The sequence below is a fragment of the Hibiscus syriacus genome, unplaced genomic scaffold (genome assembly GCF_006381635.1).
Source record: "Hibiscus syriacus cultivar Baekdansim isolate YM2019G1 unplaced genomic scaffold, ASM638163v2 tig00110882_pilon, whole genome shotgun sequence".
In the NCBI taxonomy this organism is placed as follows: domain Eukaryota; kingdom Viridiplantae; phylum Streptophyta; class Magnoliopsida; order Malvales; family Malvaceae; genus Hibiscus; species Hibiscus syriacus.
The window spans coordinates 909,522-922,451 of NW_024062896.1; the positions used below are offsets into that span (position 1 = coordinate 909,522).

General features: G+C 35.0%; 1 pseudogene; it reads right to left on the minus strand.

Moving 5' to 3' along the window:
• Nucleotides 1-2,935: 2,935 nt before the first annotated feature.
• Nucleotides 2,936-12,930, minus strand: LOC120144119 (annotated as a pseudogene).

The window sequence follows — 12,930 nt, forward strand, 5'->3', positions numbered from 1 at the left end:
TATATCTATATAAATATAATTATAATCAATAATTATAAAAACAGAAACTAATAATCTAATAATAATATATAAACTTAAACTAAAATAAATATGGATAAAATTTAAAATAAAATAAAATTTAAGTTAAAATTTACACAAAAATTTTAAGGACTCAACATTTATAACACACATGAATTCCCCTTGGCCATGGAGTTGAGATGAGTGCAAGAATGATGAAGCTGTGGTGTGTGTTTAGTGTTGATTTTGTTTTGATTGTAAAGTGCTGCTGTATTAGTTGTTATATATAACACAGCCAAGTCTCATAGGAAAAAGGTTGTTTTCTTTTTATAAAATAATAAAAGTAGCTAGTTTTATTAAAAAGAGAATATTTAAAAATTTATAATTATTATCGTAAACTAACATATAATAAATATTTTTTATAATCATTAACACAATGAGTTAATTACTTAAGATCATACAAGAACTATACAAAGAAATATTAAAAAAATTAACTAAAAATTTTAATATGATCATATTAACAAATGAACTATAAAAAGAGATCAAACTATAAAAAAAAAACTATCGATAAACCCATATCCGATGAAATGAAGCCAACCGACATACTATTATAATTTTTATGTGCAGAATCATAATATTTCGTATTTGCAGATGAAATGAATGAAGGCTGCAACTTGTGAAAGAGCCACCATTTTCATCCAGAAAACAAATGGTCACCCCATACCCACATTGGACCATTGGTTGAACACCTCTCGTCGAGGCGGCAACCGAGCTTTTGACGGCCAACAACGCGTTGCTTCTGGACCAAACAAACCAGGAACAATGAACAACCGACATGGATTCCATGTAAAATTTAATTATCTTTTCTGGAAAGTAGTTGGTCTTTTTTTTTATGTTCACTGTTCGGGATTTCAACTTCTCAGTTCGCTTTTAGGAAATGCATCAATCAACTGTGATGCCCATTTCAAATATTTAGTTCGTTGTTTTTTGTGTACATCCACGACTTCAAGAGGAATGTGTTTTTTCATACATAATAAAATAAATTACGTGAAATTTATTATTGAATTAAAATTAATATAATTCTTAGCATTAAGTTTTGATTATATATACGATTATATTATTGAGTCCTTGACTCTTAACAAATATATGATATGATATTAACGAAAAAGTTAAAAAAAAATTAAATTTTAGTTTTATTTCATCATTTCTTCATCAAGTTTGGATATTCTTTACTTATTTATAAACGTTAATAACCTTCAATCTTATGCGTCTTTCGTATTATTGTAGATATCGATGATTCATCATATTACCTTCACCACTTTATCAATTAAATTTTTCTAAAACCTCTCTATAAAACTCACGAACTTAATATAATCCTCATTTTCAAAAGTTTAAGGATTTTCTGGATTAAAAATTTGGAGTGTTTGTTCGAAAATTCAAAATAATGAAATATTATTTTGAGAAGTCGAATAGCATACCTCAAAATTATCCTCATCATATATCATCAAATGAGAACAAAGTATTAATTCGTCAAACCTTTAAATAAATTTTCGTTTTTAAATCAATTTGAAGAAGAAAGAGGAATGAAATACAAACATTTTAATACTGATCTTGTCACGATGGGTAAAGATTGATTGATATGACTATTGAAAAATTTAATGCCTATAATTAAAAAAAATTAAATTTAGTAGCAAAATGTTGGGATTATAAAGAGGCTCAATTAACAACCGAAAAAGTGCAACGGGTTAAATGGATAAAATTGAATTTAGGGAGCAAGATAACAAAAAGATAAGACAATTTGGCACATGATTTAAAGTGGCTCGACTTATCACCAAGTCTACATCCACTACCTAAGCTCCTCACTTAGATTTTCTAACAAATTCACTAATTTGTTCTTTCTTTTTTCAATGAGAAATAGATAACCTTTACATTCCCTATCTTTTCAATTGGCTAATATAAACCAAAACCCTTTACAAAAGGAAAGAAATGTAACAAGAAAATCCTAACAAGGTAGGTGTTACAAATTGAATTCACTAAAACACAATATCTACAAGAGAATTGAAAATAAGATTGGAAAACTATTCTCTTGTGTTTGATGCTTGAATAGGTGTTCTAACCCTTCTCAAGTGTCCTCAACTTGTATTATGTGATGGAATGTTTGTGTGTCCGTTTCTAGCCGTTGGATGTGGTTTAGAGCCATTGGAGATCAATTTTCGTGCAAATAAGTTGCACAGAACAGAAGGTATCAGTACTCCTAAAGGGAGTATCGGTACTATCTTTGTTTTTTTTAAATCAACTAGCCGTTACTAGTCGTTGGGGCCTGATGGTAGCGATACTATGCCTATGGTATCAATACTACTATACAGGGTAGTATCGTACCCCTTTAGATATCAGTACCATTTTTTGCATTCTGGAATTTGAGCAATGCTGGTAGTATCGATACTACTAGTGAGTATCGATACTTCCCTTACCTTGGTATCAGTATCTATGAACATATCGATACTGTTCATGAGGTATCGAACATATCGGTACTTCTTGTATGTGAAATCATTTTGTGCTCAATTCCAAGCTTTAAGAACTTTGAATTATTTTTGAAAACTTTGAAAAACTTTTAACAAATTCAATTCAAGTCCATGCCTTAAATTGTTATCAAAATATAGTTCAACACAAAATCAACACACAATTAAAAAGTTTATACAATCTCATCGTATGAAAAATAGTATGTGTCAATATTTCATTTATTCATAATAACCTATTGATATAATTACACGTAAAAATAAATTTTAATATTAAAATAATATCAATTTATAATTCAATAGTAATTTCATAAAAAGTTAAAATTCAATAGTATCAAATGTAATTAATCCTACGTAATAAAATTGTCTTTTATTCTGCATGAAGAAATTACGTAATAAACGTGAATACGTTCCTGCATGTACGTTTATATATACACATATTAAAGGTTTTAGCCTAAGTTTTTGCCAATTGTCCACTGCAAGTACTTCTGAGCACTGTCAAGCCCGCAAAGCTCCTTCACCACAGGCATGGTGGCTGGTACCTCCATTCGGACCAAGTATTCAAATTGCAGTCGCAATGTGCATTTTCAGTCGCGTCGCGTTTATAAATCGACATGTAATTGAATGACTTACCTTTGGAAGAAAGAATACGGTCTTTATGATGCCCACTGTTGAGGATTTCAACGTTGAATTGCTTTGGAATGGTGTCCACTGTAGGGATCTTGTAAGTCCATGTGTCATCTGTGATCACTAATCCATCTGAATTCGTGAGGTATTCTTCGAGCATGAAAAACCCGGTTCCTTGAACATAAGCTCCTTCACTCTGTCCCAAATCCACGGCGGGGTTTAAGCTTTGACCGCAGTCGTATATGATATCTGTCCGGAAAATCATCGTTTCACCTGTTATAAGGCTTACCTCCACCTGCAGAATCAAATCTTCGAAGCTGGTAAACTGTGAAAGCAATCTAAGACTATGGTATGATCTATTATGACTACTGTATTGTGTTCATCGGCTCGAATCTGAATGTACTTCAGCAAGAATTACATTACTTGTAATACAAGCATGAAACAAAAAACAATGAAATCAATCCAAGACTGTGGTATGATCTGTTATAACTACTATATCGTGTTAATTGGTTCGAATTCGAATGTACCTTGACGAGATCTGCATTACTTGTAATACAAGCATGAAACAAAAAACAATGAAATCAATCCATGACTGGGGTGTGGCATGATCTGTTATAACTACTATATCATGTTAATTTGTTGAATACGAATGTACTTTGACGAGAACTGCATTGCTTGTAATACAAGCATGAACCAAAAACAATGAAATCAATCCAAGACTGTGGCATGATCTGTTATAACTACTATATCGTGTTAATTGGTTTGAATTCGAATGTTCTTTGAAGAGAACTGCATTACTTGTAATACAAGCATGAAACTGGAAGAAAAATAGGGCTTATCGCAAAAACTTGCCTCACTTACGGCCGCACCATAGTTTATATATTGCATGGTGGAAAGGCTCGGCATGTATAGTGCACTTGCTGATTAGTTTACAGAATTACCATAAGCCTGCATACCAGAGATGAAAAAGTGTGAAACTGTGATTATTATTGATCATGATATGTCAAAGTGGAGATGGCTACCTCAAGAATCAGCGTCTCCCATTCTACGGGACCGACTTCCTCCGTCAACTTTTCCTTGAGAGGGATAAGTCTTTCAACCAATATATTGCAGCAGAGTCGAACTGCTTCGCAGATTGCCTCCGAAGTTGTGCTTCCTGCAGTCAGACCACCTTGAATAACACTCAAAGTAACAGCTTCAATGACCCTTACTTTCTCCAACAGATCACGTGATCCACCACATTTAACCAAACCAAGACCATATGCAGTCATTCGTTTCACTTTTGTCTATAGACCCTGCCCCATCTCGATTCCTCCAACCTCAACAACGATTGATCCATCGTGTAGAATTCTTACTTTCTTCGGTGTTGGGCTCATCATCACTTCATGTTGGGGAAAACGGGTTATTTCCCACACGAACGTAGTTTTAAAATTGACCTAAAATGTCAAGATTAAAACCACAAATATTGCACAGCGGATAAACTTGTCAAACTATTGAATATTGAAACACAATGGAAAAGAACCGAATAAAAATAATAAAGGAGAGAACACACCAAATTTACAAGGTTCGACGAGAATATCGTCTACTCCTCGGACACCACACCGGATGATAACTTCACTATATCGCCAATATTACAACAAATGGAATTCTTTAGAATTCCCAAAGTGGAGAATGAAGAATACAAGAGGAAGAGAGAACTTGTTTTTGGGATGATTTCTAATGAAATACTTATGCCTATTTATAGTTGAGTTTTAAGAACAATATATTCAAGGTTTGGCCACCTACCAAATAATTTTCCAATGTGTATAAGTTAGCCACCAAATATGAAATTCACATGTTCAAAGTTTGGCCACCAACCAAGATGAAATTTCCAACTTGTCAACTTAATTTCTAGACAAATCTAACAAATCTCCACCTTGGCTTGAAATTACCAAGCATACTCAACTTCTTCAACTCCCCAAATTTGTAGTACCTCTAATTGCGCTCACAAGCGCCACACACTCGAAGGTGTTTATACTTTCAGGATGTTAATCAAGTTCAAACAATGATTGAACTTGATTACTGTTACCACCTTGGTCATCATATCTGCAGGATTTTCTGATGTCGTAATTTTCTGATGTCGTAATTTTCTGAAGTATAATCTTTCCTTCTTCAAAGATCTCTCGCACAAAGTGATACCTCACGTCGATATGCTTAGTCTTTGAATGGTAGACTTGATTTTTCGCGTGAATAACGCTCTGACTGTCACAATATAGACTAATGTGACTTTGAACAACTCCCAAGTCTTCCATCAACCCGTTAAGCCAAATTGCTTCCTTTACAGCCTCTGAAATTGCCATGTATTCTGCCAATGTAGTAGACAAGGCCACCGTAGATTGCAATGTAAACTTCCAACTTACTGGGGCTTTAGCAAGAGTAAACAAATACCCAATAGTTGATCGACGCTTATCCAAATCACCAGCATAATCGGAATCAACATATCCAACCACACACTGACCAAGTACTTCATCCTGTTCAAAAACTAAACCAACATCCACGGTTTGTTGGAGATACCGTAGAATTCATTTCACAGCTTGCCAATGTCCTTCTCCAGGGTCATGCATGTACCTGCTCATCACTCCAACTGCTTGTGAAATGTCAGGACGCGTACACACCATTGCATACATCAAGCTCCCAACTGCATTAGCATATGGAACTTTTGCCATATATACGCGTTCTCATTAGTTTTAAAAGATAATTGAGAACTAAGTTTCAAATGAGAAGCCAATGAGATACTTACATGTTTGGTATTTTCATTCATGCCAAAACATTGTAATACCTTTCTCAGATACTGCTTCTGTGTTAAACAAAGCTTCCCTCTCTGACTATCTCTGCTTATCTCCGTACCAAGAATCTTCTTGGCCTCGCCTAGATCTTTCATCTCAAACTCTTGATTCAACTGAGCCTTTAATTTGTCTATCTCCTTTTGATTCTTCGAAGCGATCAACATATCGACAACGTACAAGAGAAGATAAATGAAAGATCTATCTTTAAGCTTTTGCAAATACACACAATGATCATATTTGCTTCTAGTGTACTTTTACCTCCTCATAAAGCTATCAAATCGCTTGTACCACTGTCTCGGAGATTGCTTCAATCCATATAGCGATTTGTTCAGCTTACAAACCCATTTATCATGACCACCATATTTGTATCCTTCTGGCTGAGACATATAGATCTCCTCTTCTAAATCACCGTGCAAGAAAGCCGTCTTTACATCAAGTTGAGCTAGCTCCAAATTCAACTGTGCTACCAAGGCCAACAATATTCTAATGGAGGAATGCTTCACAACAGGGGAAAATACTTCATTGTTGTCGATTCCCTCCTTTTGAGCGTAGCCTTTAGCTACCAACCATGCCTTGTAGCGAACATATTTCTTGCTATGAGATCCATCTTTCTTTACAAATACCCACTTGCATCCAATAACTCTTTTACCTTTCGGTAATTGTGCAAGTTTCCAAGTGTTGTTCTTTTGGAGAGATTACATTTCTTCATCCATGGCACTTTTCCACTTATCACTTTCCAAGCTTTGTATTGCTTCTTGGTAAGTGATAGAAGATATCATCATCAACAACTGGAAGAGCATATGCCACCATATCAACAAATCGAGCAGGTCTACGAATTTCTCTCCTTGGCCTTGTAACTGCAAGTGGTTCTGGTGTCTCCAATGGTTCTTGGGTTTGAACCTCTTCATCTTCTGATTCTTCTATTAGAGTTGAAGAATCAGCTGCATCAACTTCTGGGATCATAGTCTGCTGAAACTTTACCTATTTTGGAGTATGCTCCACCTGCTGCGGAGTACTACTTGTCTGGACAACTTCACTTGTTACCTTCTTTACTAGGACAGATTCATCAAAGGTAACATCTATGCTACAAATTATCTTCTTGGTGTCTAAACACCAAAGGTGGAATCCCTTCACTCCATGGGTGATTCCCATAAAGAGAGCCTTCTTTGCTCTCGGATCAAGCTTGGATTCCTTCACATGATAATAAGCAGTGGATCCAAATACATGTAAGGAATCATAATCAGTAGCAGGTTTTCCAGACCATACCTCCAATGGTGTTTTTCCTCCTATCGCAGATGACGGTAGACGATTGATGAGATGGCCAGCATATATCACAACCTCGGCCCAAAATACCTTGCCTAACCCAGTATTAGACACCATACATCGAACTTTCTCCAATAGTGTTCGATTCATACGCTCTGTCACCCATTCTGTTGTGGTGTATGTCTAACAGTGAAGTGTCGAACAATACCATACTCATGGCAAACGCCAAAGAATGTGTCATTTTTATATTCCCCTCCATTGTCCGTCCTAAGACGTTTGATCTTTCTACCAGTCTGGTTCTCGATCATATTTTTCTATTTCAGGAAAATTTGAAGCACTTCATCTTTAGACTTCATCGGATACACCCAAAATCTTCTAGAAAAGTCATCTACAAAAGTTACAAAATAATGGTTTCCTCCCAAAGACGATGTATTTAAAGGACCCCATACATCTGAGTGAATATAATCTACAATACCTTTTGTATTATGTATAGTGGTGCCAAACTTCACTCTCTTCTTCTTTCCCAGAACATAATGCTCGCAAAAGTTCAATTTGCAAGCCTTTGCACCTTTCAACAATCCTTTCTTTGCCAGAATTTACAAGGATTTCTCTCCAACATGTCCCAACCGCATATGCCACAACTGGGTTGCGTCCAAATCATCACCTCCGGAAGCTGCTGCAACTGCTCCAATAATTGTACTACCTTGGTGTAATACAAATTATTTTTATTGATGCCCTTCATCATCACAAGTGCGCCATATGTGACTTTTAAAACTCCATCTCTTATAGTGACTACTGAGCCTTTGGATTCCAAGGCTCCCAACGAGATGAGATTTTTCTTCAAACTGGGCACGTATCGGACATCCGTCAGAACTCTGGTTGATCCATCTTAATTCTTCAATCGAATTGAACCTATCCCAACAATTTTACAGGCATTGTCATTGCCCATATAAACAACTCCTGCATTTAGTTCCACTAAATCGGAGAACCACTCCCGATTAGGGGACGTATGATAGGTGCAACCCGAATCTAATATCCACTCATCAGAATGAAATGTTGTTGATGAAGCAACCAATGATATGTCAGAGTCATGTGCATCATGCTCTGCAACACATGCATGGAGTAGCTTTTCCTTTCTTTTTCAGCTTCGGACAATCTTTCTTCCAATGGCCTTTCTCATGACAAAAGGCATATTCATCTTTTCCCAGTCTGGACTTCAACTTTGATCTCCCTCTTCACTTTGGCTTTTGACTTTTCGAGCGACCTCTTGCCACCATGGCCTCCGCTGCTTCGTACTTGCTCTCCTTCTTGGTTTTTTCCTGAGTTCATAACTATACAAAGCAGTAGTTACATCTTTAAGGGTAACATTATCCTTACCATGAAGTAACGTTGTCTCAAGGTGCTCAAATTCATCTGTAAGAGATGACAACAACATCAAAGCCAAATCTTCATCTTTGAAGGTTTCATCCATGCCCAATAAGTCTTCCACTAGCTCATTGAACGCAGTGATGTGTTCATTCATACTGGTTCCTGGTTGATAATCAAATCTGAACAATCTTTTCTTCATGTGGAGACGATTCTGAGAGCATTTCTTCAGGAATTTTTCATTCAAAGCTTTCCACATCTTACTTGCAGAAGTCTCGTTCTTGTAGCCATACTTCTGCTCTTTGGAAATACAAGATCGAATCGTGCTGCACGCCAAACGATTGATTGTTCCCCATTCTTTCTCCTCTATATATTCAGACTTTTCTTCCTCAATGGCGATGTCTAGACCTTGTTGGAATAAAGCGTCTAACACCTCGCCTTGCCACATGCCAAAATGATCGGATCCATCGAACAAATCCACTGAGAAATTTGCATTTGACATTACCCTCCTCACCGGTCCAGATAAAGAGCTTGATGTCTCAACTGATCCGTATTTTGGCATTTTAATTCTAACGAATAATATTCAATATCACGAACTATATCTTTTCAGCAACAGAACTACCAAGATAACCTCAACCTGGCTCTGATGCCAATTGTTGGGGAAAACAGGTTATTTCCCACACAAACATAGTTTTAAAATTGACCTAAAATATCAAGATTAAAACCGCCAAATGTTGCACATCGGATAAACCTGTCAAACTATTGAATATTGAAACACAATGGAAAAGAACCGAATAAAAACAATAAAGGAGAGAACACACCAAATTTACGAGGTTCGTCGAGAATATCGTCTACTCCTCGGGCACCACACCGGATGATAACTTCACTATATCGCCAATATTACAACAAATGGAATTCTTTAGAATTCCCAAAGTGGGAGAATGAAGAATACAAGAGGAAGAGAGAACTTGTTTTTGGGATGATTTCTAATGGAAATACTTAGGCCTATTTATAGTTGAGTTTTAAGAACAATATGTTCAAGGTTTGGCCACCTACCAAAGAATTTTCCAATGTGTACAAGTTAGCCACCAAATATGAAATTCACATGTTCAAAGTTTGGCCACCAACCAAGATGAAATTTCCAACTTGTCAACTTAATTTCTAGACAAATCTAACACTTCATAAACAATAGGCACCCTTGAAATCCCTCTTTTCTTCCATTTATGACACCTATTGAATTCTTGAACCATTTCAGTCCTGTCGTAAAAGCTTGAAGTATTGGCCAACCTCTCCCATATTGAAGGTAATGTATATTCCAATGGTTCTCCTGCAGAACTCGGAAAGAAGATGTTGAGGCTGTTGTAAGTATGGAGATTAATATTTCGAACAGAATCAACTTCCATAGAAAGGTAGGACGCAACATGTTCGATTACAGTTTCAGCAATGTATGAGGCCTGTACATCTCCCGGGGCTCTTAACGCTCCTCGGCTTGGAAGGTTCGTTTTGCAGAGCTTTATATCGAAAGATAGAGCACCCCAATCATACTTTATAAGTGAACCTAGCATATGACTCGGCATTGTAGGACTTTCATCAACAAACATTCCTGCATCAAGCAATATATCCAGTCTCAGGGCTGTAATCTTCCCGTTGCTTTTGCATCCCACACTGTAAGTTGTTTTCATCGGATGCCTTCCTCCTGACATTATCATATCAAACTTCCTATTGACATAAACTCGAACCGGACGGTGTAATCTATAAGCAGCTACTGCACATGCTGATGCAACCTTTCAATATATGGAAAAACAAAATAGGATATAAATTATAATGGAACAAGATATATTCAATTAGAGGCATTGCAATGAACTTTACTTTCTTTTTTGCATAATATGATGAATTGGATAGAGATGAACAATAAACAAGTATAAAGAAGAAGAAGAAGAAAGGAACATACTGCCATGGATTTTACAGACTTTCCACCGAATCCTCCTCCGAGCCTTCTAGTTTTTACTCAAACATTATGGCCGGAAACACCGAGGCATGCAGCTTTTGTATTGTTAGCGAACTTGGGGCACTGAGTAGAACTGTATACAATCATGCAATCGTCCTCGTCCGGGATGGCAAGAGAGGTTTGAGTCTCCATATAAAAGTAGTATTGTGACCCAAGTTTGATCTAGATGGAACAATTTAACCGAACATCAACAGGTTTTCCATGATAAAAGTTTATCATTAGTTCCCTGGTAAGTAATGACTCAATAGGAAGTGTAGTATGGTTAAATTTATACAAAGAATGCTAAATAAATATAGATTTCCGAGGTCGTCACTCGAACAGCAAACGAATAAAATAGGAACATGTCTGAGCATCAAGAATTTGGTGATCACCTTCAGCCATTCCTTTTGAAAAATCGCCGACCTGTTAAGGATAAAAGGGAGGAGGGACCTTATAAAAGCTGCATCTCTCAACTGCCTCTTCAACAGATAATATTGGTGGCTCTAGATTTTCATTGTCATATTCAACCACTGCAAGATTGGCTGCGATGTTGCATTTTTCTGTGAATCTGCAACCTGAAATCGTAATTGCCATAATCAAGTTCTGAAGACTTGGGAGCCACGGGCATGACAGAAACTTATATAACGATAACCATGAAGTTACCACAAAGGCAATCCGCTGACCAATGCCTTCGGTAAGCTCATCGGCATATAAAGGTTCTGTTCCGAAAATCGTTATACAACTCAAATTCAAATCAGGAATGTCTTTACAAGTAATAAGTGCTCTTATCTCTTATCTTATTCATTGGTTAATGTTCCAACAAGAGAAAAGTTTGATTATATTGGGCTAACTTGAAAATGAAAATCATTTGGCATTAACTATTATAATTTAGGGCAAACTATGTATTTAGTTATTCAACTATTCTCGCGGTTATGTTTTAGTCATATAACTATTTGTTTTTCAAAAGCATACATAAAGTTACATTTTTATTTTGTTCGATCATCAGTCATTAAAAATTACACAGAATTATTGACATGATATTTTTTATTCTTTTAATGATGACATGTCATTACTTATGGTGACACGTCAACATCACCACTAGTTTTTTAATAGTGGGTTACCAAAACGTAACTTTAAGTATGCTTTTGGAAAAAAATAGTTGAGTGATCAAAATGAACCACAAAAATAATTAGGTGACTAAATATATAATTTACCCTATAATTTAATATGAAATTCATTGTTAACCACACTAAAGTTTTTGTAGAATAACGAAATTTAAATTCTAAAAATATTAAATATAATAAACTATATAATTATATCAGTTTTATTTTAAATAAGAAATTATATCAAAAATATTTTTTATTAATGCAAATAAAGAGTTTGTCATCATACCAACATGGTTAGTTCAAGTGGTAAGCAGCTTAATATCGCTTAAGTAAAGTCTCGAATTTGAGTCATTGTGTATGCAGAAAAATTCTGCTGGGAGACCCTCCAAAACCAGATGCGCGACACAGGTCAATCAAGATAAAACTCCAGAACCGAGAAGCCAAAAAAAAAAAGTTTGTCATCATAAAATTTTACCGTGAGCTTTTGTATTCGTTACATTTTTTTTTTCTAAAAAAATTATTCACCAAACGGGTTGTATCATAAATTTTTCGAACTAAACTAATGAAATTTAAGTCACAATCTCTGACAAATTTACAACAAAATTTTGATTTTAATTTTTCACCACTCAAATTTGATTTATTAATTCTTTTCACTCTTAACATTTATTATGAAATATTTGATTTTTTTATTATCTTATTTATATTTGTTGTTGTTCTTGAATTATTATTATGTGATATTTAATAAAAACAATATCTTGTTTATATTTATTGTTGTTCTTGAATTATTATTATGTGTATCATTATAGTACTTTCGATTTTTCATTAATTGATTTAACATCTACCAACAATTTTAACTCAAATATCATAATACGCACGAAATGATGATTCAGTTACGACATTATTAACAGTGTTAATCTATGTATGACAATAAAACACAAAATGATAATTCATGTATGATATTGAATATTTTGACAAAGTATAAATATCAAACTATTTCAATAATATATTTATTACAGTAGACGTCAATAATATATTTATTACAGTACACGTTTTATCAAAGCACAAGTACCATATTAAACATTTGATTAAAAGATAAGTACTATATTAAACATTTTAAAAATACAACTATAGCATTAGATAGTTGGTTAAAGTATTGGTACCGATTATGATATTATCTCTAAATTATATTATTTATTTATTGTTGAGCCGAACAAACCATGAACAAGCTCATTCGATGGTTTCAT